Source organism: Tachyglossus aculeatus, chromosome 4, assembly GCF_015852505.1.
Source record: "Tachyglossus aculeatus isolate mTacAcu1 chromosome 4, mTacAcu1.pri, whole genome shotgun sequence".
Taxonomy (NCBI): domain Eukaryota; kingdom Metazoa; phylum Chordata; class Mammalia; order Monotremata; family Tachyglossidae; genus Tachyglossus; species Tachyglossus aculeatus.
The window spans coordinates 11,578,074-11,600,222 of NC_052069.1; positions in this window are offsets into that span (position 1 = coordinate 11,578,074).

Sequence of the window (22,149 nt, forward strand, 5' to 3'; positions counted from 1 at the left end):
AGCTCTCTTCCTCCCTTCAAGGCCCTACTGAGAGCTCACCTCCTCCAGGAGGCCTTCCCAGACTGAGCCCCTTCCTTCCTCTCCCCCTCGCCCCCCTCTCCATCCCCCCATCTTACCTCCTTCCCTTCCCCACAGCACCTGTACATATGTATATATGTTTATACATATTTATTACCCTATTTATTTATTTATTTATTTTACTTGTACATATCTATTCTATTTATTTTATTTTGTTAGTATGTTTGGTTTTGTTCTCTGTCTCCCCCTTTTAGACTGTGAGCCCCCTGTTGGATAGGGACTGTCTCTATATGTTGCCAATTTGTACTTCCCAAGCGCTTAGTACAGTGCTCTGCACATAGTAAGCGCTCAATAAATACGATTGATGATGATGATGTGCTAAGTACTAAGTATTTAGACACATAGTACATTGTACTAAGCACTGCGCTTAAAGAAGCAGTGTGGCTCAGTGGAAAGAGCACGGGCTTGGGAGTCAGAGATCGTGGGTTCTAATCCCGGCTTCATCACTTACCAGCTGTGTGACTTGGGGCAAGTCACTTCACTTCTCTGTGCCTCAGTTACCTCATCTGTCAAAAGGGGATTAAGACTGTGAGCCCCTCGTGGGACAACTTGACTACTTCTTATTTACCCCAGCTCTTAGAACAGTACTGGGAACATAGTAAGCACTTAACAAATACTGTCATCATCATCATTATTATTATTATTATTATTATTACTGGGCTACGTAAAAATAATCAGATCAGACACAAAACTCACAATACCTAGTGGATAGAGCCCGGGCCTGGGCATCAGAAGGTCATGGGTTCAAATCTTGGCCCCACCATTTGTCTGCTGTGTGACGTTGGGCAAGTCACTTAACTTCTCTGGGCCTCAGTTACCTCATCTAGAAAATGAGGATTAAGACTGTGAGCTCCAAGTGGGACAGGGACTCTGTCTACCCCAGTGATTAGAACAATGCTTAACACATAGTAAGGCTTAACAAATACCATCATCTTCATAATGATAATAATGATAATTATGGCACTTTTAAAATGCTTACTGTGTGCCAGGCACTGTACTAAGCGCTGGGGTGGATACAAGCCAATTGGGTTGGACACAGTCCGTCCCACAAAGGGCTCACATTCTTAATCCCCATCTAACAGATGGGGTAACTGAGCCCCAGAGAAGTGAAGTGACTTGCCCAAGGTCTCACAGCAGACATGTGCTGGAGCCAGGATTAGAACCCATGACCTTCTAACTCCTAGACTGGTACTCTCTCCATTTAGCCAATCATCATTATCATCATCAAGCAGCATGGCTCAGTGAAAAAGAGCATGGGCTTCGCAGTCAGAGGTCTTGGGTTCAAATCCTGACTCCGCCAATTGTCAGCTGTGTGACTTTGGGCAAGTCACTTAACTTCTCTGTGCCTCAGTTACCTCATCTGTAAAATGAGGACGAAGACTGTGAGCCCCCCATGGGACAACCTGATCACCTTGTAACCTCCCCAGTGCTTAGAACAGTGCTTTGCATACAGTAAGTGCTTAATAAATGCCATCATTATTATTATTACCAGTGCTTGGCATATAGCAAGTGCATACCAAGTATCATAATTATTATTAATTGCTATTAATAATTGTAGTATTTATTGAGCATTTATTAGTTCCCAAGCACTTACTAAATACTGCAGTAGAGACACCCAAATGAGGCTCACAGCCTTAAAGGTGAAAGTTCACCGGAGTCCAGGTGCCTGCCTTTAATGCTCCAGACAGGACTCCACCAGTCCCCACTGCGGCACACTCAATCAATCCATTGTATTTATTGAGCACTAACTGTGTGCAGAGCACTGTACTAAACACTTGGGACCATGGCTTAGTGGAGAGAGAGTGGACCCGGGAGCTGGAGAAGCAGCGTGGCTCAGTGGAAAGAGCCCAGGCTTAGGAACCGGAGGTCATGGGTTCTAATCTCGTCTCTGCCACTTTTCTGCTGTGTGACTTGGGGCAAGTCACTTCACTTCTCTGTGCCTCAGTTACCTCATCTGTAAAATGGGGATTAAAACTGTGAGACCGATGCGGAGCAACCTGATCGCCTCGTATCCCCTCCAGCGCTTAGAACAGTGCTTCGCACATAGTAAGCACTTAACAAATCCCAGCTCCGCCACTTGTCAGCTGTGTGACTTTGGGCAAGTCACTTAACTTCTCTAGGCCTCAGTTGCCTCATCTGTAAAATGGAGGTGAAGACTGTGAGCCCCCCATGGGACAACCTCATCACTTTGTACCCTTCCCAGCACTTAGAACAGTGCTTTGCACATAGTAAGCACTTAATAAATGCCATTATTATTATTATGATTAACAAATACCATCAGTATTATTAATAATATTATCCTGGGTTCTAATCCCAGCTCTGCCACCTGCCCGCTGTGTGACCTTGGGTAAGTCACTTCACTCCTAAGTGCCTCAGCTACCTCATTTGGAAAATGGGGATTAAGACTGTGAGCCCCATGTGGGACAACCTGACTATCTTGTACCTTGTAATAATAATAATAATGATGGCCTTTGTTAAGCACTTACTATGTGCAAAGCACGGTTCTAATGCTGGGGAAGTTATACGGTGATCAGGTTGTCCCATGGGGGGCTCACAGTCTTCATCCCTTTCCCAGATGAGGTAACTGAGGCCCAGAGAAGTGAAGTGACTTGCCCAAAGTCACAAAGTTGACTAGTGGCAGAGCCAGGATTAGAACCCATGACCTCTGAATCCCAAGCCTGGGCTCTTTCCACTGAGCCACGCTGCTTATCTAACCTACACCAGTGCTTAGAACAGTGCTTGTCACATAGTACTTGGTTCAACAGTGCTAGTAGTAGTAGTAGTAGTAGTAGTAGTAGTAGTAGTTGTAGTAGTAGTAGTAGTAGTAGTAGTAGTAGTAGTAGTAGTAGAAAAGCAGTGCTCTATCTTGATGATCAGATTACTGCTCTCAACTCTACCCTTTCTACTCAGCTAGACTCACTCGCTCCCCTTTCCCTTTGCCGCTCTCGCACCACTAACCCCCAGCCCTGGATCACTGCCCCTGTCCGCCTCCTTCGCTCTTATGCTCGAGCTGCCGAATGCTGCTGGCGAAAGTCTAAACACCATGCCAACCTCGTTCACTTCAAGTTTATCCTTTCCTGCCTGAACTCAGCCTTCTCCTCTGCCAGACAAAACTATTCCGTACATTCAACTCCCTTCTCAGGCCCCCGGTTCCTCCCCCTCCTCCTTCCCTCACCCCCAACGATCTGGCCTCCTACTTTATTAATAAAATTAAATCCATCAGGTCTGACCTCCCCAAAGTCACTCCCCCACCTTTCCCAACCCCCCCGGCTCTCAACGCTCTCCGCTACTCTCCCAACCTTCCCAGCAGTATCCTCAGAGGAGCTCTCCTCCCTCCTCTCAAGTCCTACTCCGGCCACCTGTGCTTCTGATCCCATTCTCTCTCATTTCATGAAATCTCTCACTCTGTCCCTTCTCCCCTCCTTAACTTCCATCTTCAACCGCTCACTCTCCACTGGTTCCTTCCCCTCTGCCTTCAAACATGCCCATGTCTCTCCCATCCTAAAAAAAACCCTCTCTTGACCCCACCTCACCTTCTAGTTATCGCCCCATCTCCCTCCTACCATTCCTTTCCAAACTCCTTGAACAAGTCGTCTACACGCGCTGCCTCGAATTCCTCAACACCAACTCTCTCCTCGATCCCCTCCAGTCTGGCTTCCGTCCCCTACATTCCACGGAAACTGCCCTCTCAAAGGTCACTGATGACCTCCTGCTTGCCAAATCCAACGGCTCATACTCTATCCTAATCCTCCTCGACCTCTCAACTGCCTTCAACACTATGGAACACCCCCTTCTCCTTAACATGCTATCCGACCTTGGCTTAACAGACTCCGTCCTCTCTTGGTTCTCCTCTTATCTCTCCGGTCATTCATTCTCAGTTTCTTTTGCAGGCTCCTCCTCCCCCTCCCATCCTCTTACTGTAGGGGTTCCTCAAGGTTCAGTTCTTGGTCCCCTTCTGTTCTCGATCTACACTCACTCCCTTGGTGACCTCATTTGCTCCCACAGCTTCAACTATCATCTCTATGCTGATGACACCCAAATCTACAACTCAGCCCCTGCTCTCTCTCCCTCCCTCCAGGCTCGCATCTCCTCCTGCCTTCAGGACATCTCCATCTGGATGTCTGCCTGCCACCTAAAACTCAACATGTCCAAGACTGAACTCCTTGTCTTCCCTCCCAAACCCTGCCCTCTCCCTGACTTTCCCATCACTGTTGACGGCACTGCCATCCTTTCTGTCTCACAAGCCCGCAACCTTGGTGTCATCCTCAACTCCACTCTCTCGTTCACCCCTCACATCCAAGCCGTCACCAAAACCTGCCGGTCTCAGCTCTGCAACATTGCCAAGATTTGCCCTTTCCTCTCCATCCAAACCGCTACCCTGCTCATTCAAGCTCTCATCCTATCCCATCTGGATTACTGTATCAGCCTCCTCTCCGATCTCCCATCCTCCTGTTTCTCCCCTCTTCAATCCATACTTCACGCCACTGCCCAGATTGCCTTTGTCCAGAAACGCTCTGGGCATGTTACTCCCCTCCTCAAAAATCTCCAGTGGCTACCAATCAACCTACGCATCAGGCAGAAACTCCTCACCCTGGGCTTCAAGGCTGTCCATCCCCTCGCCCCCTCCTACCTCACCTCCCTTCTCTCCTTCTCCAGCCCAGCCCGCACCCTCCACTCTTCTGCTGCTAACCTCCTCACTGTACCTCGTTCTCACCTGTCCCGCCATCGACCCCCGGCCCACGTCCTCCCCCGGGCCTGGAATGCCCTCGCTCTGCCCATCCGCCAAGCTAGCTCTCTTCCTCCCTTCAAGGCCCTACTGAGAGCTCACCTCCTCCAGGAGGCCTTCCCATCCCACACTGAACCCCCTCCTTCCTCTCCCCCTCTTCCCCCTCTCCATCCCCCCAGCCTTGCCTCCTTCCCTTCCCCACAGCACCTGTATATATGTATATATGTTTGTACTTATTTATTACTCTATTTATTTATTTATTTTACTTGCACATATTCTATTTATTTTATTTTGTTAATATTTTTGTTTTGTTCTCTATCTCCCCCTTCTAGACTGTGAGCCCACTGTTGGGTAGGGACCGTCTCTGTATGTTGCCAACTTGTACTTCCCAAGTGCTTAGTACAGTGCTCTGCACACAGTAAGTGCTCAATAAATATGATTGAATGAATGAATGAATGAATGAATGATAAGCAGCGTAGCTCAGTGGAAAGAGCATGAGCTTTGGAGTCAGAGGTCATGTACTCAAATCCCAGCTCCGCCAACTGTCAGCTGTGTGACTTTGGGCAAGTCACTTAACTTCTCTGTGCCTCAGTTACCTCATCTGTAAAACGGGGATTAAAACTGTGAGCCCCTCATGGAACAACCTGATCACCTTGTAACCTCCCCAGTGCTTAGAACAGTGCTTTGCACATAGTAAACACTTAACAAATACCATCATTATTGTTATTATTACATCATACTGCTTCTCCTGAGTTTACCATCTAGAGATGGGGAAGTCTGGCAATAAATCCTGCCTATTTGGGACGCAAAACAAGCCCATTGTGGGCAGGGAAGCAGTATGGCTTAGTGGAAAGAGCCCGGGCTTGGGAGCCAGAGGATGTGGGTTCTAATCCCGGCTCCGCCACTTGTCTGCTGTGTGACCTTGGGCAAACCACTTAACTTCTCTGGGCCTCAGCTACCTCATCTGGAAAATGGGCATTAAGGCTGTGAGCCCCACGTGGGCCAACCCGATTACCTTGTATCTACCCCAGCGCTTAGAACAATGTTTGGCACATAGTAAGTGCTTAGCAAATGCCATCATTATTATTATTATTATTAGGGAACGTGTCTGTTTACTGTTAGACCATCCTCTCCCAAGCGCCTAGTACAGTGGTCTGAACTCAGGAAGTGCTCAATAAATCCGGTTAAATGAATGACTGAAGCCACTCCGGAGATACCAGATGGCTCCCATCAGGGGCTCTGCTCCTTCTCCCTGCTCGAAACCTACTGCAGTTGTCACCTTAAATCAGACGGTTCATCATTAAAATCGTTCACTCAATCCAAGTGGATCCTAACAGCCCATGAGTCATGAGGCACCAGAGCCTAAACTGTGACTCTTAAGGAGTTTAATTCAGGAAACCCCCTCAGGATATGTGCATCTCTTCCAAATGTTTAGGCAGGAAGTAAAATTCAAATTAGATACAATCACAATGCAAATGTAGAATTATTTAATTCAAGTCGACTGGTACTCTGAGGCCATAAATCCTGCCCTATCTGGATCCTACAATTGCCTTCTGTTAAATGAATCAGAGAAGAAAAAAAATACCCCCAACTTGTTCATGCAGAACAAATTTGTCTCCTAAACAAATACCAATCAGCAGAAAAGCACTAAGTTAAATATACTGACCTCTATATAAACTTAAATAAGATGTTTTGTTTCGAGGGGTTTTTTTTTTCTTTTCTTGCAGACTGTGACAAAGGATGGAGGAAAAAGATTAAGAAATGGGCTATGATTCTCAAAATAATTCATATTCAGGACTGGGGTATTTTGGGTTGCTCAGACATCTGTCTTGTGCCCAAAGCCTTTCTCTGTGGGTTCATTCATTCATTCATTCATTCATTCATTCATATTTATTGAGTGCTTACTGAGAAGCACTTGCTTCATAAATGGGTTCTGGCATAATAATAATGATGATGGTATTAGTTAAGTGCTTACTATATGCCAAGCACTGTTCTAAGCCCTGGGGTAGATACAAGGTAATGAGGTTGTTCCACGTGGGGCTCACAGTCTTAATCCCCATTTTATAGATGAAGTAACTGAGACACAGAGAAGTTAAGTGACTTGTCCAAAGTCACACAGCTGATAGGTGGCAGAGCCGGGATTAGAACCCACGACTCCTGACTCCCAAGCCTGGGCTTTTTCCACTAAGCTACGCTATCACCACCATCATCATCATCATAATAATAAAGGCATTTATTGAGCCCTTACTCTGTGGAAAGCACTGTTCTCAGCACTGGGGGGGTTACAAGGTGATCAGGTTGTCCCACGGGGGGCTCACCGTCTTCATCCCCATTTTACAGATGAGGGAACTAAGCCTCAGAGGAGTTAAGTGACTTGCCCAAGGTCACACGGAGTCAGGATTCGAACCCATGACCTCTGACTCCAAAGCCCGAGCTCTTTCCACTGAGCCACGTTGCTTCTCATCATCATCATCGTCATTGGGATTTGTTGAGTGCTTGCTGTGTGCAGACCACTGTACTAAGCTCTTGGGAGAGTACAGTATAACAGAGGTGATAGACATGTTCCCTGCCCGCAGAGAGCTGAAATAATAATAATAATAATAATAACAATAATAATAATAGCATTTATTAAGCACTTACTAAGTGCAAAGCACTGTTCTAAGCGCTGGGGAGGTTACAAGGTGATCAGGTTGTCCCACCTGGGGCTCACAATCTTAACCAATGCCACATAGCTAGCCCCATCTTTGATAATGGAAAGCGGCTATAAAATAAAGGAAACACACACACACACACACACACACACACACACACACACACACACACACACACACACACACACACACACACACACACACACACACACTCCGCCCCCCGCCCCCAATCCCTGATAATGGAGATATTTACCAAGAATTTATACTAGGTGCCAAACATTGTACTAAGCGCTGGGGTAGATATCAGCTAATCAGGCCGAACCCAGTCAGACTGGCATGGGGCTTCTAGTCTAGGTAGGAAGGAAGAAGTGTGTTTCATCTCCATTTCACAGATGAGGAAACTGAGGCACAAAGAAGTCAAGGGTCTTACCCAAGGTCACACGGCAGGAGAGAGGCATTGGGCAGAAAACAGAATCCGGGCCTCCTGAATGCTTGGCCTCTTTCCACTAGGCCATGCAGCCTCCAAGATTTTTATTTTATGGTACCCGTTGAGCACTTACTAAATTCTGGGCACTGTACTAAGCACTAGGTAGACCCAAAATAATCAGGTTGGACACAGTTCATGTCCCACCTGGGGCTCCCAGTCTCAATTCCCATTTTACAGATGAGATAACTGAGGCCCGGAGAAGTTAAATGACTCGCTCAAGGTCCCACAGCAGACGAGTGGCGGAACCAGGATTAGAAACAGCGTGGCTCAGTGGAAAGAGCCCGGGCTTTGGAGTCAGAGGTCGTGGGTTCAAATCCCGGCCCTGCCACTTGTCAGCTGTGTGATTTTGGGCAAGTCACTTAACTTCTCTGAGCCTCAGTTGCCTCATCTGGAAAATGGGGAATAAGTCTGTGAGCCCCACGTGGGACAACTTGATTACCCTGTATCTACCCCAGCGCAGAGAACAGTGCTTTGCACATAGTAAGCGCTTAATAAATTCCATTAAAAAAAAATAAATCCCGAAGTGCTGACTCCCAGGCTGGTGCTCTTTCCACTAGGCCAGGCTGCTTCCCCAATCCACCAACCCTCCACAATCCCACCATCCACCAAGTTCCTCAGCAGCCAGGAGAACCAGGTGCCTTTCACCAAGGCTTTGGCTAAAAGGGAGTCAGTCAATCAATCGATCAATCAATCAATCCATCAGTTACTTGTATTTATTGAGCACTCACTGTGGGCAGACCATTGGACTAAGCACCTGGGAGAGTAATAATAGTAATAATCATAATTGAGGTATTTGTTAAGAGCTTACGTATATGCCAGGCACCATACTAAGCGCTGGAGTAGACACAAGATAATCAGGTAATAATAATAATAATTATAATAATAATAATGGCATTTATTAAGCCATAAATGCCTACTTTATTAAGTAGGACAGAGTCCCTCTTCTACATAGGGCTCAGAGTCTCAGTCAGAGTGGCTCAGTGGAAATAGCCCGATCTTTGGAGTCAGAGGTCATGGGTTCAAATCCCGGCTCCACCACTTGTCAGCTGTGTGACTTTGGGCAAGTCACTTCACTTCTCTGGGCCTCAGTTCCCTCATCTGTAAAATGGGGATTAAGACTGTGAGGCCCCCCCGTGGGACAACCTGATCACCTTGCAACCTCCCCAGTACTTCGAACAATGCTTTGCACATAGTAAGCACTTAAGAAATGCCATTATTATTATTATTATTTACAGATGAGGTAACTGGGGCACAGAGAAGTGAAGTGACTTGCCCAGGGCCACACAGCCGATAAGTGGCGGAGCTGGAATTGGAACCCAGGACCCTCTGATTCCCAGTCCTGTATTCCATCCACTATGCCATGCTACTTCCCCTGTACAATAGAACAAGAACTGGAATACCAGCTATCCTCCAGGAGGCCTTCCCAGACTAAGCTCCCAGCTTTTCCTCAGCTCCCTCACCCCTCCAATCAATCAATCAATCAATCAATCATATTTATTGAGCACTTACTGTGTGCAGAGCACTGTACTAAGCACTTGGGAAGTACAAGATGGCAACATATAGAGACAGTCCCTACCCAACAGTGGGCTCACAGTCTAGACATCACCCCAACTCGCTCCCTTTGTTCTAACCCCCTCTCCCCACCCCACAGCACTTGTGTATACATATCTATAATTCTATTTATTTATAGTGATGCTCATTTACTTGTTTTGACGTGTATATAACTATAATTCTACTTATTGATCTTGATGCCTGTTTACTTGTTTTGACATCTGTCTCCCCCATTCTAGACTGTGAGCCCGTTGTGGGCAGGGGGTGTCTCTCTTTGGAAAGAGCATGGGTTTGGGAGTCAGAGGTCATGAATTCAAATCCAGGCTCTGCCAACTGTCAGCTGTGTGACCTTGGGCAAGTCACTTAACTTCTCTGCGCCTCAGTTACCTCATCTGGAAAATGGGGATTAAGACTGTGAGTCCCACGTGGGACAACCTCATCACCTTGTATCCCCAGTGCTTAGAACGGTGCTTTGCACATAGGAGGCGCTTAACAAATGCCATCATTATTATTATTATTTATTGCTGAATTGTGCTTTCCAAGTGCTTAGTACAGTTTTCTGCACACAGTAAGCGCTCAATAAATACGATTGAATGAATGAATGAATGAATCAATAACTGAATGACTAAAAGGTCTTAATTCAGCACTTACTGTGGGTAGACCATCGTACTGAGCACTTTTTTTAATGGTGTTTGTTAAGTGCTTACTGAGGTAGATAGAAGCTAATCAGGTTAGAAACAGTCTCTGCTCCCCATAGTGCTCAAAGTCTTAATCCCCGATTTACACATGAGGTCATTTATTCATTCATTCATTCATTCATTCATTCATTCAACCGTATTTATTGAGCGCTTACTGTGTGCAGAGCACTGTACTAAGCTCTTTGGAAGTACAAGTTGGCAACATATAGAGACGGTCCCTATCCAACAACGGGCTCACAGTCTAGAAGGGGGAGACAGACAACAAAACAAAACATGTGAACAGGTGTCAAGTCATCAGAATAAATAGAAATAAAGCTATGTGTGCATCATTAACAAAATAAATAGAATAGTAAATATGGACAAGTAAAATAAATAGAGTGATAAATCTGTACAAACATATATACAGGTACTGTGGGGAGGGGAAGGAGGTAGGGCCGGGAGGATGGGGAGGAGGAGAGGAAAAAGGGGGCTCAGTGTGGGAAGGCCTCCTGGAGGAGGTGAGCTCTCAGTAGGGCTTTGAAGGGAGGAAGAGAGCTAGCTTGGCGGATGGGCGGAGGGAGGGCATTGTTGCCAACTTGTACTTCCCAAGCGCTTAGTACAGTGCTCTGCACACAGTAAACGCTCAATAAATACGATTGATTGATTGATTCCGGGCCAGTGGGAGGACATGGGCTGGGGATCAATGGTGGGACAGGTGAGAATGAAGTACAGTGAGGAGGTTAACGGCAGAGGAGTGGAGGGTGTGGGCTGGGCTGGAGAAGGACAGAAGGGAGGTGAAGTAGGAGGGGGCGAGGTGATGGACAGCCTCGAAGCCGAGAGTGAGGAGTAATTGAGGCCCAGAGAAGTGAAGTGACTTGTCCAAGGTCACACAGTAGACAACTGGTGAAACCTGGATTAGAACCCCTGTCCTTCGACTCCCAGGCCTGTGGTCTATCCGCTAGGTCATGCTGCTTCCCTGCTTCTACTTCCATTGAATATCATTGTTAATAATTCACCATAGGAAAGCACAGCTACTCCAAAAAATAGAGAAATAAATGTATCAAAATCTCCTCTCCCAAAACTTTACCACCTGAGTCCGATGAAATCATGGAAAGAATAGATGAAAGTCGACAAAAAGTCAAAATATCAAGTAGAACATAATTTACAGAGCAATGGTTTAAATATCACAAGGTTCAAACGACTTTGAGATTTGGAATATTTACAAGCATCACTCATTTCATAAACATTTCCGGCTCACTTTATATCTAGTCTTTGCAGGACAGGTATCAAAAACAGATTTCATTTAATTTGGCGTGACTTTAGATGAGGTCTGTTTCAAACGTGCTACCTAATTCGGACTTTTCATGTTTGAGAGGGTTGTGCTTGACGCTCAATCTGATTTTCTAAGGCCTAAACCTATACAGATGCCAAAAAAAAAAAAACAGAGATGGAGCTAAAATGAGATGCTCATAAAATATCCACTTGAGAAGAGTGGCATTTGTCTTTGATTTTGATTGGCTCATTGTTCCAAACTAATAATAACGAGGGTAGCATTTGTCAATCCGATTTTCTAAGGCCTAAAAACGGCCAGAAGGAAACCTACAGAGATGAAAAAAAAAAAACCAGAGATGGAACTGAAATGAGATGCTCATAAAATATCCACTTTAGAAGAGTGGCATTTGTCTTTGATTTGGATTGGCTCATTGTTCCAAACTAATAATAATGATGGTAGCATTTGTTAAGTTCCCTCAGAGTGTGGCACCAGGAAAGTTTCCAGTCCTCTACTAGTCTTGATTACAGGAGGGTGAGTCAAGCAGAGGCATATTAATTAATGATGGCATTTATTAAGCACTTACTATGTGCCAAGCACTGTTCCATTCCATTCCTAGCTTGGCCAGTGACTAACGAGCGGCAGAAAATCTGCTACAAGTCAAAGCTCCCCGGAGCAGGGCAGCGGCGGATGGGAGACAGTCGAGGATGGAGACTCGAGTTTACTGCAATGGAAGGAAGCAATGGTCAACCACTTTGGGATTTTTACTGAGAAAAATCCCTCTGGCTCTACTATCAGAATGACTGGAGATGTAGAGCGGGGCGTTCTGAGAGAGATAGCTCTGTGGCGTCATTATGGGTCGGAGACAACTCGACAGCGTAAGACAAGATTTGTTGAGTGCTCATTGTGTGTCAATCAATCAATCGTATTTATTGAGCACTTACTGTGTGCAGAGCACTGTACTAAGCACTTGGAAGGTACAAGTTGGCAACATATAGAGACAGTCCCTACCCAACAGTGGGCTCACAGTCTAAAAATCACTGAAAAAATCACTGGGATAGTTTCAAAATAATGAAAAGTGATCAGTCCCAACCCCACATAGGGCTCACGGTCTAAGTAGGAGGGAGAACAGGAATTGAATCCCCATTTCCCAACCCCTGTTCATCCCAATCCGATGCCCCTCTCAGAGCAGTCTCTGTGATGAATCTCCCCGCCCCATCCCCCCTGCCTTACCTCTTTCCCCTCCCCATAGCACCTGTATATATGTTTATGTTTGTACATATTTATTACTCTATTTATTTATTTATTTTACTTATACGTATTTATTCTATTTATTTTATTTTGTTAATATATTTTGTTTCATTGTCTGTCTTCCCCTTCTAGACTGTGAGCCCGCTGTTGGGTAGGAACCGTCTCTATATGTTGCCAACTTGTACTTCCCAAGCGCTTAGTACAGTGCTCTGCACACAGTAAGTGCTCAACAAATATGATTGAATGAATGAATGAATGATGATGATGATGATGATGGTATTTGTTAAGCGCTTACTATGTGCCGAGCACTGTTCTAAGCTCTGGGGGGAATACAAGGTAATCAGGTTGTCCCATGTGGGGCTCACATGTTGTGTTTTACACACACACACACACACACACACACACACAATTCCCATTGCTCGACAAGACACATCACACTCTTCGTCCTCTAGACTGGGCGTTCATCCTCCAGACTGAAAGCTCATTTTGGACAGGGAATGTGTCTGTGCATTATACTGTATTTTCCCAAGAGCTTCGTATGGCGCTCTGCACACAGTAAGCACTCAATAAATACGATTGACTGAGGTAAACTAATAAATGCTTGCACTTTTTCATTTAATCGTATTTATTGAGCGCTTACTGTGTGCGGAGCACTGTCTTTGTATCCGACATGGTAAACAGGAAAATCTTCAAAAGCGTAGTTCTTCCAGAGGAACATTTCCAGGAGGAAAACAAAACTTAGGCACAAGATGAGGGGATGTAAACTAAATGCATTATATGGGAAAACTAAAAAAGCAGCAATTTTGTAAGAATTCTTTGTAAGCATTTGGAACTTTAAGAAAAAAACATAGATTTATCAGCTGTTTCATCCTGATATATACATTTATATTTACAACTTACTACTATATCTTTCCCCTCATCTGGAGAGTTTCCAGTTCTCTACCAGTCTCTGCTACGGGAGGGAGAGTGAAATCAAGGGCCAAGACGCAAGTTGACTGCATGGAAGGAGGCCGTGGTCCGGGGGTGGGTGGGAAATGGCGTGGCTCAGTGGAAAAGAGCCCGGGCTTTGGAGTCAGAGGTCATGGGTTCAAATCCCGGCTCCTCCAAGTGTCAGCTGTGTGACTTTGGGCAAGTCACATCACTTCTCTGGGCCTCAGTTCCCTCATCTGGAAAATGGGGATGAAGACTGTGAGCCCCACCTTGGGACAGCCTGATCACCTTGTAACCTCCCCAGCACTTAGAACAGTGCTTTGCACATAGTAAGCACTTAATAAATAATAAATACCATTATTATTATTATTATTATTATTATTATTATTATTCTGTATTCTTACCAAGAAAGCTCTCTGGATTCACTACCAGAATGATAGCAGATGGAGGTGGGGGCGTTTTGGGAGAGAAGTATCCATGGAGTCGCTATGGGTCGGAGATGACTCGACAGCGTAAAACAAGACTGTTTCCTTGTTCTTCCTCTTTTTCCCTACTCTATGTAAATAATCATTTTTGTCTGCCTCCCCTTTTAGATTGTATGCTCTTTAAAAGCAAGGAACCTCTCTTGCCTCTGCTGGACTTGTTCAAGGACTTAGTAATAATAATAATATAATAATAATGGCATTTATTAAGCATTTACTATGTGCAAAGCACTGTTCTAATCAATCAATCAATCAATCGCATTTATTGAGCACTTACTGTGTGCAGGGGAGGTTACAAGATGATTAGGTTGTCCCTCGGGGGGCTCCCAGTCTTAATCCCCATTTCACAGATGAGGTCACTGAGGCACAGAGAAGTTAAGTGACTTGCCCAAAGTCACACAGCTGACAAATGGCGGAGCCGGGGTTTGAACCCATGACCTCTGACTCCAAAGCCCGGGCTCTTTCCACTGCTCCACGCTGCTTGTACAGAATAGTACAGTGCTTAGCACTCAGTGAACGCTCAACAAACACCATCAACTGATTGACTACCAGGAAACTTCATTTAATGTGTCAGCAAAGACTGTCGAATGGATAATGCTAAATAATCAATCGACCATTTATTGAGCACTTACTGTGTGCAGAGCACTGTAGCAAACACTTGGGAGAGTACGACATAAATATTCAAAAAAGCCATTAATAGCATCAGTGGCACCTTTTTCCTCCTTATTCTCTGACGACAACCTAGATTCGTATTTCTCAACCCTAACACCAACCTACTCACCATGGGTTTTTTTTGAGCCCTTTGTTGGGTAGGGGCCGTCTCTATATGTTGCCAACTTGTACTTCCCAAGCACTTAGTACCATGCTGTGCACGCAGTAAGTGCTCAATAAATACGATTGATTGATTGATTGATTCAGATATTTGTTAACTATATGTTAGACACTGCACTAAGTACTGGGATAAGGTGCAAGGTAACTAAGTTGGATACAGTCAATGTCTCACATGGGGCTTGCTGTCTTAATCCCACTTTACAGATGAGGTCACTGAGGCCCAGAGAAATGAAGTGACCCGCCCAGCACACAAGTGGTTGAACTAGGATTAGAACCCAGGTCCTTCTGACTCCAAGGCCCATCTCGTGTTTCCATCTCATCTCTCTCCCTCCTGCCTGGAACTCACTCCATTTTTCATATCCAACAGACTAAAGGCTTAGTACAGTGCTCTGCACACAGTAAGTGCTCAATAAATATGATTGAATGGATAAATGAATGAATGACCACTGCTCTCCCCATTTTCAAAGCTCTTCTAAAATCATGTCTCAATCAATGGTATTTATTGAGCACTTACTATGTGCAGAGCACTTTACTAAGTGCTTGGAAGAGTATGATATAACAAGCATCCAACCATTTTGATACAAACCCCACAGAATATATTCATTCATTCATTCATTCAATCGTATTTATTGAGCGCTTACTGTGTGCAGAGCACTGTACTAAGCGCTTGGGAAGTACAAGTTGGCAACATATAGAGACAGTCCCTACCCAACAATATATGTACCTATCTTTATATTAGTTTACCTCTCCAACCTGTAATTTATTTTAACGTGTGTCTCGAGTGCATAGGTGAGGCCATAGGGAAGGAAAATAGGCAAAGAGACACATTCTCTGCCCTCAAGAAATTTACGCCTTAAAATTTTATCATCAATGGAATTTAAAGCACACTTGCTATGAGCCAAACATCATACTAAGTGGTTAGGTGAGCAATAATCATAATAATGACGACAGTACTTGTAAAGCGCTTACTATATTTCAAGCACTAGTCTAAACTCTGGGGTACAGCCAAGCTAATCAGGTTGGACCCAGTCCCTGTCCCCCATGGGGCTCACAATCTTAATCCCCATTTTACAGATGAGGTAACTGAGGCCCAGAGAAGTGAAATGACTCACCCAAGGTCACACAGCAAACAAGTGGCAGAGTCAGCATTAGAACCCTTGACCTTGCAACAGAGTTGGAAGTTTATGCATTCTAATATTTAAGCATTTATTCATTCATCTATCTTTCCACACTCTGTCTCATCCTAACTGCAAATAATATTGTTTCTTTTTCCCATAATAGTAACGATTATGGTATTTGTTAAGTGCTTACTATGTGCCAAGCATTGTTCTAAGCACTACGGTAGATACAAGATAATCAGGTTGTCCCACGTGGGGTTCACAGTCTTAATCCCCATTTTGCAGATGAGTTAACTGAGGCACAGAGAAGTTAAGTGGCTTGCCCAAGGTCACACAGCAGACATGTGGTGGAGCTAGGATTAGAACCCACGTCCTCTGAATCCCAAGCCCAGGCTCTTGCCACTAAATCACACTATTAGATTGTAAACACCCAGAGGGTAGGTATTTCCCTTTAGACCGAAGCTCCTTATGGGCAGGAAATGTGTCTGATTCTGTTGCATTGTACTCTCCCAAATGCTTAGTACATGGCTCTGCACATAATGAGAAGCAGCATGGCTCAATGGAAAGAGCCCAGGCTTGGGAGTCAGAGGTCATGGGTTCAAATCCTGGCTCTGCCACTTGTCAGCTGTGTGACTTTGGGCAAGTCACTTCACTTCTCCGTGCCTCAGTTACCTCATCTGTAAAATGGGGATGAAGACTGTGAGCCCCACGTGGGACAACCTCATCACCTTGTAACCTCCCCAGCCTTTAGAACAGTGATTTGCACATAGTAAGTGCTTAATAAATGCCATCATTATTATAATTAGTGCTCAATAAATACTACTAATTGATTGATTTACCTCTTCTGCATTACACTCTCCAAAGTGCTTAGAACCATGCTTTGCACACAGTTATCAATGAATAAATAAAAACAATAATAATAATAATGGCATTTATTAAGCGCTTACTATGTGCAAAGCACTGTTCTAAGCACTGGGGAGGTTACAAGGAGATCAGGTTGTCCAACGAGGGGCTCACAGTCTTCATCCCCATTTTACAGATGAGATCACTGAGGCTCCGAGAAGTGAAGTGACTTGCCCAAAGTCACACAGCCGACAGCTGGCGGAGTCGGGATTTGATGGATTGGATCTGCACATTGGGGCTACTTTGTTTTCAAAGCAGCTGCTCACAATTTAAAGAGGTTGCGGTGTCCTGAAAACAGCCAATCCATTTGGAGGCTCAAATTAGAGTCTGCTGCTAATCCCTTGCCAGTAGAAACTCAGGATGCATAAATTGAAAAGCCAACTGAGCAACTGCGATGAGAAAATCAAGTAAAGAGCATATCTCAAAGTAATTTATTCTTGATCCACTTTTTCAGATTTTTAAAAAGTCAGTTCGGGGGAGGGGAGAAGCAGTAACCTGCCAGAGATCTGGAAGTGGGTGGACTTTCTAAATTTATGCCAAAATCTGGCAGAGTGTGTGTTTTATCTAATCAGACCGCTTATCTAGGATGCCACCCCAAACTTATCTTTGTTTGTTGTTCTTATCTTGTTCTTCAATTGCTCCAATGGTAAGTACCCCTGATGAACAAGGTTTAATGAAAACAACCATTCGCAAATAATTTGTTTGAATCAGATTAAACCCCTAATGAACTGAAAGTCAGAGACACAGAAAGCAATTCCGCAGTGGTGATCACATTCCTTAGGCAAACAAATCATTTTTTTAAAATGTTGTTTTAGCCACTTTATTCCTCTCTGATGTCATTTGTTGGTTACAAGAAAATTGTCCCAACTTCTAGTTGTTGGATGAAATGGAAAAATTCCCTCCTAGGTGTTTGCAGCAAAGAAAGAATGCTTGCGTTTGCTGAAATCATAGTATCATAGAATCAGTCTTTGGGGTGAAGATGACACTGTTGAAAGTAAGACTGAATCCACCTCAGAAATTTGGTCCAATTTTACTTATGATTCAGAGGGTTTTTTGTTGTTGTTTTTCTTTTTTCCATCCAGACCAGTCGCAATGTGCTTTGGTATTGGCCTACTTAAGATAAAATCAACCAGCTGTTACTTTTAGACTGTAGTGCTGTTTAATTTTACATTACCTCATTTTCCCTCTGTCCCTGGGATACTCAAGGACAGTTTATCTTGCTCCTGAAGTAATCAACAGGAAGGAAAGTAAATTCATTACCTAAAGTAATATAAACTGAAATCGAATATCAAGAGCTAAAACAAGCATAAACTGGCAAAAGGCTAGTTCTCGATTTGCATTTGTACACGGGCCGAAACAAAAAAAGGAAAGAAGGCAGCAACCGTATGTTTATTTTTCTGTATGGCATTGCCTTTTAGATGAGCAAAAACATGCTAAATTGCATAAAGTTGCTTTTATTGAGGCAAGATCAAAAGCTGGGACATAGTTCTCTATAGGCAAGCAACCCTGAAAGCAAAGATCTGCCTTCTAAAGCTACTCTTTGACCAAGCAGCATGGCTCAGTGGAAAGAGCCCGGGCTTTGGAGTCAGAGGTCATGGGTTCAAATCCCAGCTCTGCCGATTGTCAGCTGTGTGACTTTGGGCAAGTCACTTAACTTCTCTCTGCCTCAGTTACCTCATCTGTAAAATGGGGATTAAGACTGTGAGCCCCCAGTGGGACAACCTGCTTACCTTGTAACCTCCCCAGTGCTTAGAACAGTGCTTTGCACATAGTAAGCGCTTAATAAATGCCATCATTATTATTATTCCCAAACTGAAAATACAGAAAAATCAATTTAACACCCGTCCTTTCTACCAGTAAAACCAAGTTAACAATGTTGGTATTGGTTAAGCACTTAATGTGTGCCAAGCTCTAGGGCAGATGTGAAATAATCAGGCTGAACACAATCTTTGTCCCACAAGAGGCTTCAAGTCCAAGGGAGAACAGGTCTGGAAGCAGCAAGGAGTAATGAGCAGAGCACAAACCTGGAAGTCATAAGGTCAGGGGTTCTAATCCCTACTCTGCCACTTGTCTACTGTGTGACCTTGGGCAAGTCACTTTACTTCTCTGGGCTTCAGTTACCACGTAGCAAAAACTCCTCACTATTGGCTTCAAAGCTCTCCATCCCCTGGCCCCTTCTTACCTCACCTCCCTTCTCTCCTTCTCCATCCCAGCCCGCACCCTCCACTCCTCTGCCGCCGCTAACCTCTTCACTGGGCCTCGTTCTCACCTTCGAGGCCCTACTGAGAGCTCACCTCCTCCAGGAGGCCTTCCCCGACTGAACCCCCTCCTTCTTCTCCCCCTCCTCCCCCTCTCCATTCCCCCCGCCTTACCTCCTTCCCTTCCCCACAGCACCTGTATATATGTATATATGTTTGTACATATTTATTACTCTATTTATTTTACTTGTACGTATCTATTCTATTTATTTTATTTTGTTAGTATGTTTGGTTTTGTTCTCTGTCTCCCCTTTTAGACTGTGAGCTCACTGTTGGGTAGGGACTGTCTCTATATGTTGCCAACTTGTACTTCCCAAGCACTTCGTATAGTGCTCTGCACACAGTAAGCGCTCAATAAATACGACTGTTGATGATGATGAAGTGGTGGAGTCGGGATTAGAACCCATGACCTCTGACTCCCAAGCCTGGGCTTTTTCCACTGAGCCAAATGAGCAGACACGTTCCCTGCTCTTAATGGGCTAACAGTCCCAGTACACTTCAATGACTTGTTTTGATTATTTGTCATTTTTTAAATGTCCCCTCCAAGAAACCGGACGATTCGGGGTTCCTGCAGGAGCCCTCCTCCCCATCCCCCCGACCCTACCTCCTTCCCTTCCCCACAGCACCTGTATATATGTTTGTACAGACTGATTACTCTATTTTGCTCGTACATATTTACTTTTCTATTTTTTATTTTGTTAATATGCTTTGTTTTGTTGTCCATCTCCCCGTTCTAGACTGTGAGCCCGCTGTTGGGTAAGGGCCATCTCTAGATGTGGCCAACTTGGACTTCCCAAGCACTTAGTCCAGTGCTCTGCACAGAGTAAGCGCTCAATAAACACGATTGAATGAAGGAATCCCCCCCGCCCTACCTCCTTCCCCTCCCCACAGCACCTGTATATGTTTTTGTACAGATCGATTACTCTATTTTGCTCATACATATTTACTATTCTATTTATTTTATTTTGTTAACATGTTTTGTTCTGTTGTTCATCTCCCCCTTCTAGACTGTCTCCCCCTTCTAGACTGTGAGCCCACTGTTGGGTAGGGACCATCTCTATATGTCGCCAACTTGTACTTCCCAAGCGCTTAGTACAGTGCTCTGCACACAGTAAGCGCTCAATAAATGTGATTTGAATGAATGAATGTATATATGTTTGTACATATTTATTACTCTATTTTACTTGTACATATCTGTTCTATTTTATTTTGGTGATATGTTTGGTTATGTTCTCTGTCTCCCCCTTCTAGACTGTGAGCCCACTGTTGGGCAGGGACCGTCTCTAGATGCTGCCAACTTGTACTTCCCAAGCGCTTAGTACAGTGCTCTGCACACAGTAAGCACTCAATAAATATGATTGATTGATTGATTGATCGACCCCTGGGCCCACGTCCTTCCCCTGGCCTGGAATGCCCTCCTTCCTCTAATCTTCCAAACAATCACACTTCCCCCCTTCAAAATCCTACTGAAGGTTCACCTCCTTCAAGTGGCCTTCCCAGATTAAGCCCCCCTTTTCCTCAGCTCTCCCTCCCCTCCGCATCACCCCGACTCCCTCCCTTTACTCTACTCCCTCATCCATGCCCCACAGCAGTGGTGTATCCAAGTACATATCTATAATTCTATTTATTTATAATACTGCCTGTTTACTTGTTTTGATGTGGCTAGATTTATAATTCTATTTATTTATATTGATGCCTGGAGAAGGAGAGAAGGGAGGCGAGAGAAGGTAGGAGGGGGAAAGGGGATGGAGAGCTCTGAAGCCAATAGTGAGGAGTTTTTGTTTGATGCAGAGGTGGATGGGCAACCACTGGAGATTTTTGAGAGTGGGGTGACGTGTCCTGAACATTTTTGTAGAAAAATAATCCAGTCTGCCCCAAGCTAGGAATGGAATGGACATGCTTCTGCTGGACTATCCCTCCCATAGCCGAGAATGGCAGAGTACCGTCTTTGGGGGTTGCTTGGAAAGCCATCACTTAGAGCCCAGGCCTGAGAGTCAGAAGGTCAAGGGTTCTAATCCCGGCTCTGCCACTTGTCTGCTGTGTGACCTTGGACAGATCACTTCACTTCTCTGGGTCTCAGTTACATCACCTATAAAATGGAGATTAAGAGCATGAGTCCCTTGTGGGACAGGGACTGTATCCAACCTGATTAACTCATACCTACTCCGGTGCTTAGAACAGTGCCTGGCACACAGTAAGCTGAGGGAACTGAGACACTAAGCAGTGAAGAGGCTTGCCCAAGGTCACACAGCAGACATTTATTCATTCATTCAATCATAATTATTGAGCACTTACTGTACGCAGAGCATTGTACTAAGCGCTGGAAAGTACAATTTGGCAACAAATAGAGACAATCCCTACATAATAATGGGCTCACAGTCTAGAAGATAATTATGCTATTTGTTAAGCACTTATTATGTGCTGGGCACTGCACTAAGTGCTGGGGTGGATACATGCAAATTGGCTGGATGCAGTCCCTGTCTCACGTGGGGCTCATAGTCTCAGTCCTCATTTTATAGATGAAGTAACTGAGGCCCAGAGAAGCCAAGTGAGTTGCCCAAGGTCACACAGCAGACAAGAGGCAGAGCTGAGATTAGGCTGACAGATCTGACTCCCAGCCTGTGCTCTCTCCGCTACGCCGTGCTACTTCTCCACTGAAGCAGAGGCGGGATTAGAACTCAGGCCCTCTGACTCCCGAGCTTCTTTCCTTTCCGTGAGGCCGCACTTTTCCTGGAGCAGCCGTGTGAGGGCCAGAAACTGTGCTGTTGTTCATCGTTGGCTTTAAAAAATATTCTTCACCTCACCCCCTCCTTCCTCACCTCACTGCTCTCCTACTCCAACCAAGCCCACACGCCTTGCGAGAGAAGCAGAGTGGCTTAGTGGAAAGAGCACTGGCTTGGGAGTCAGAGGTCCTGGGTTCTAATCCCCACCCTGCC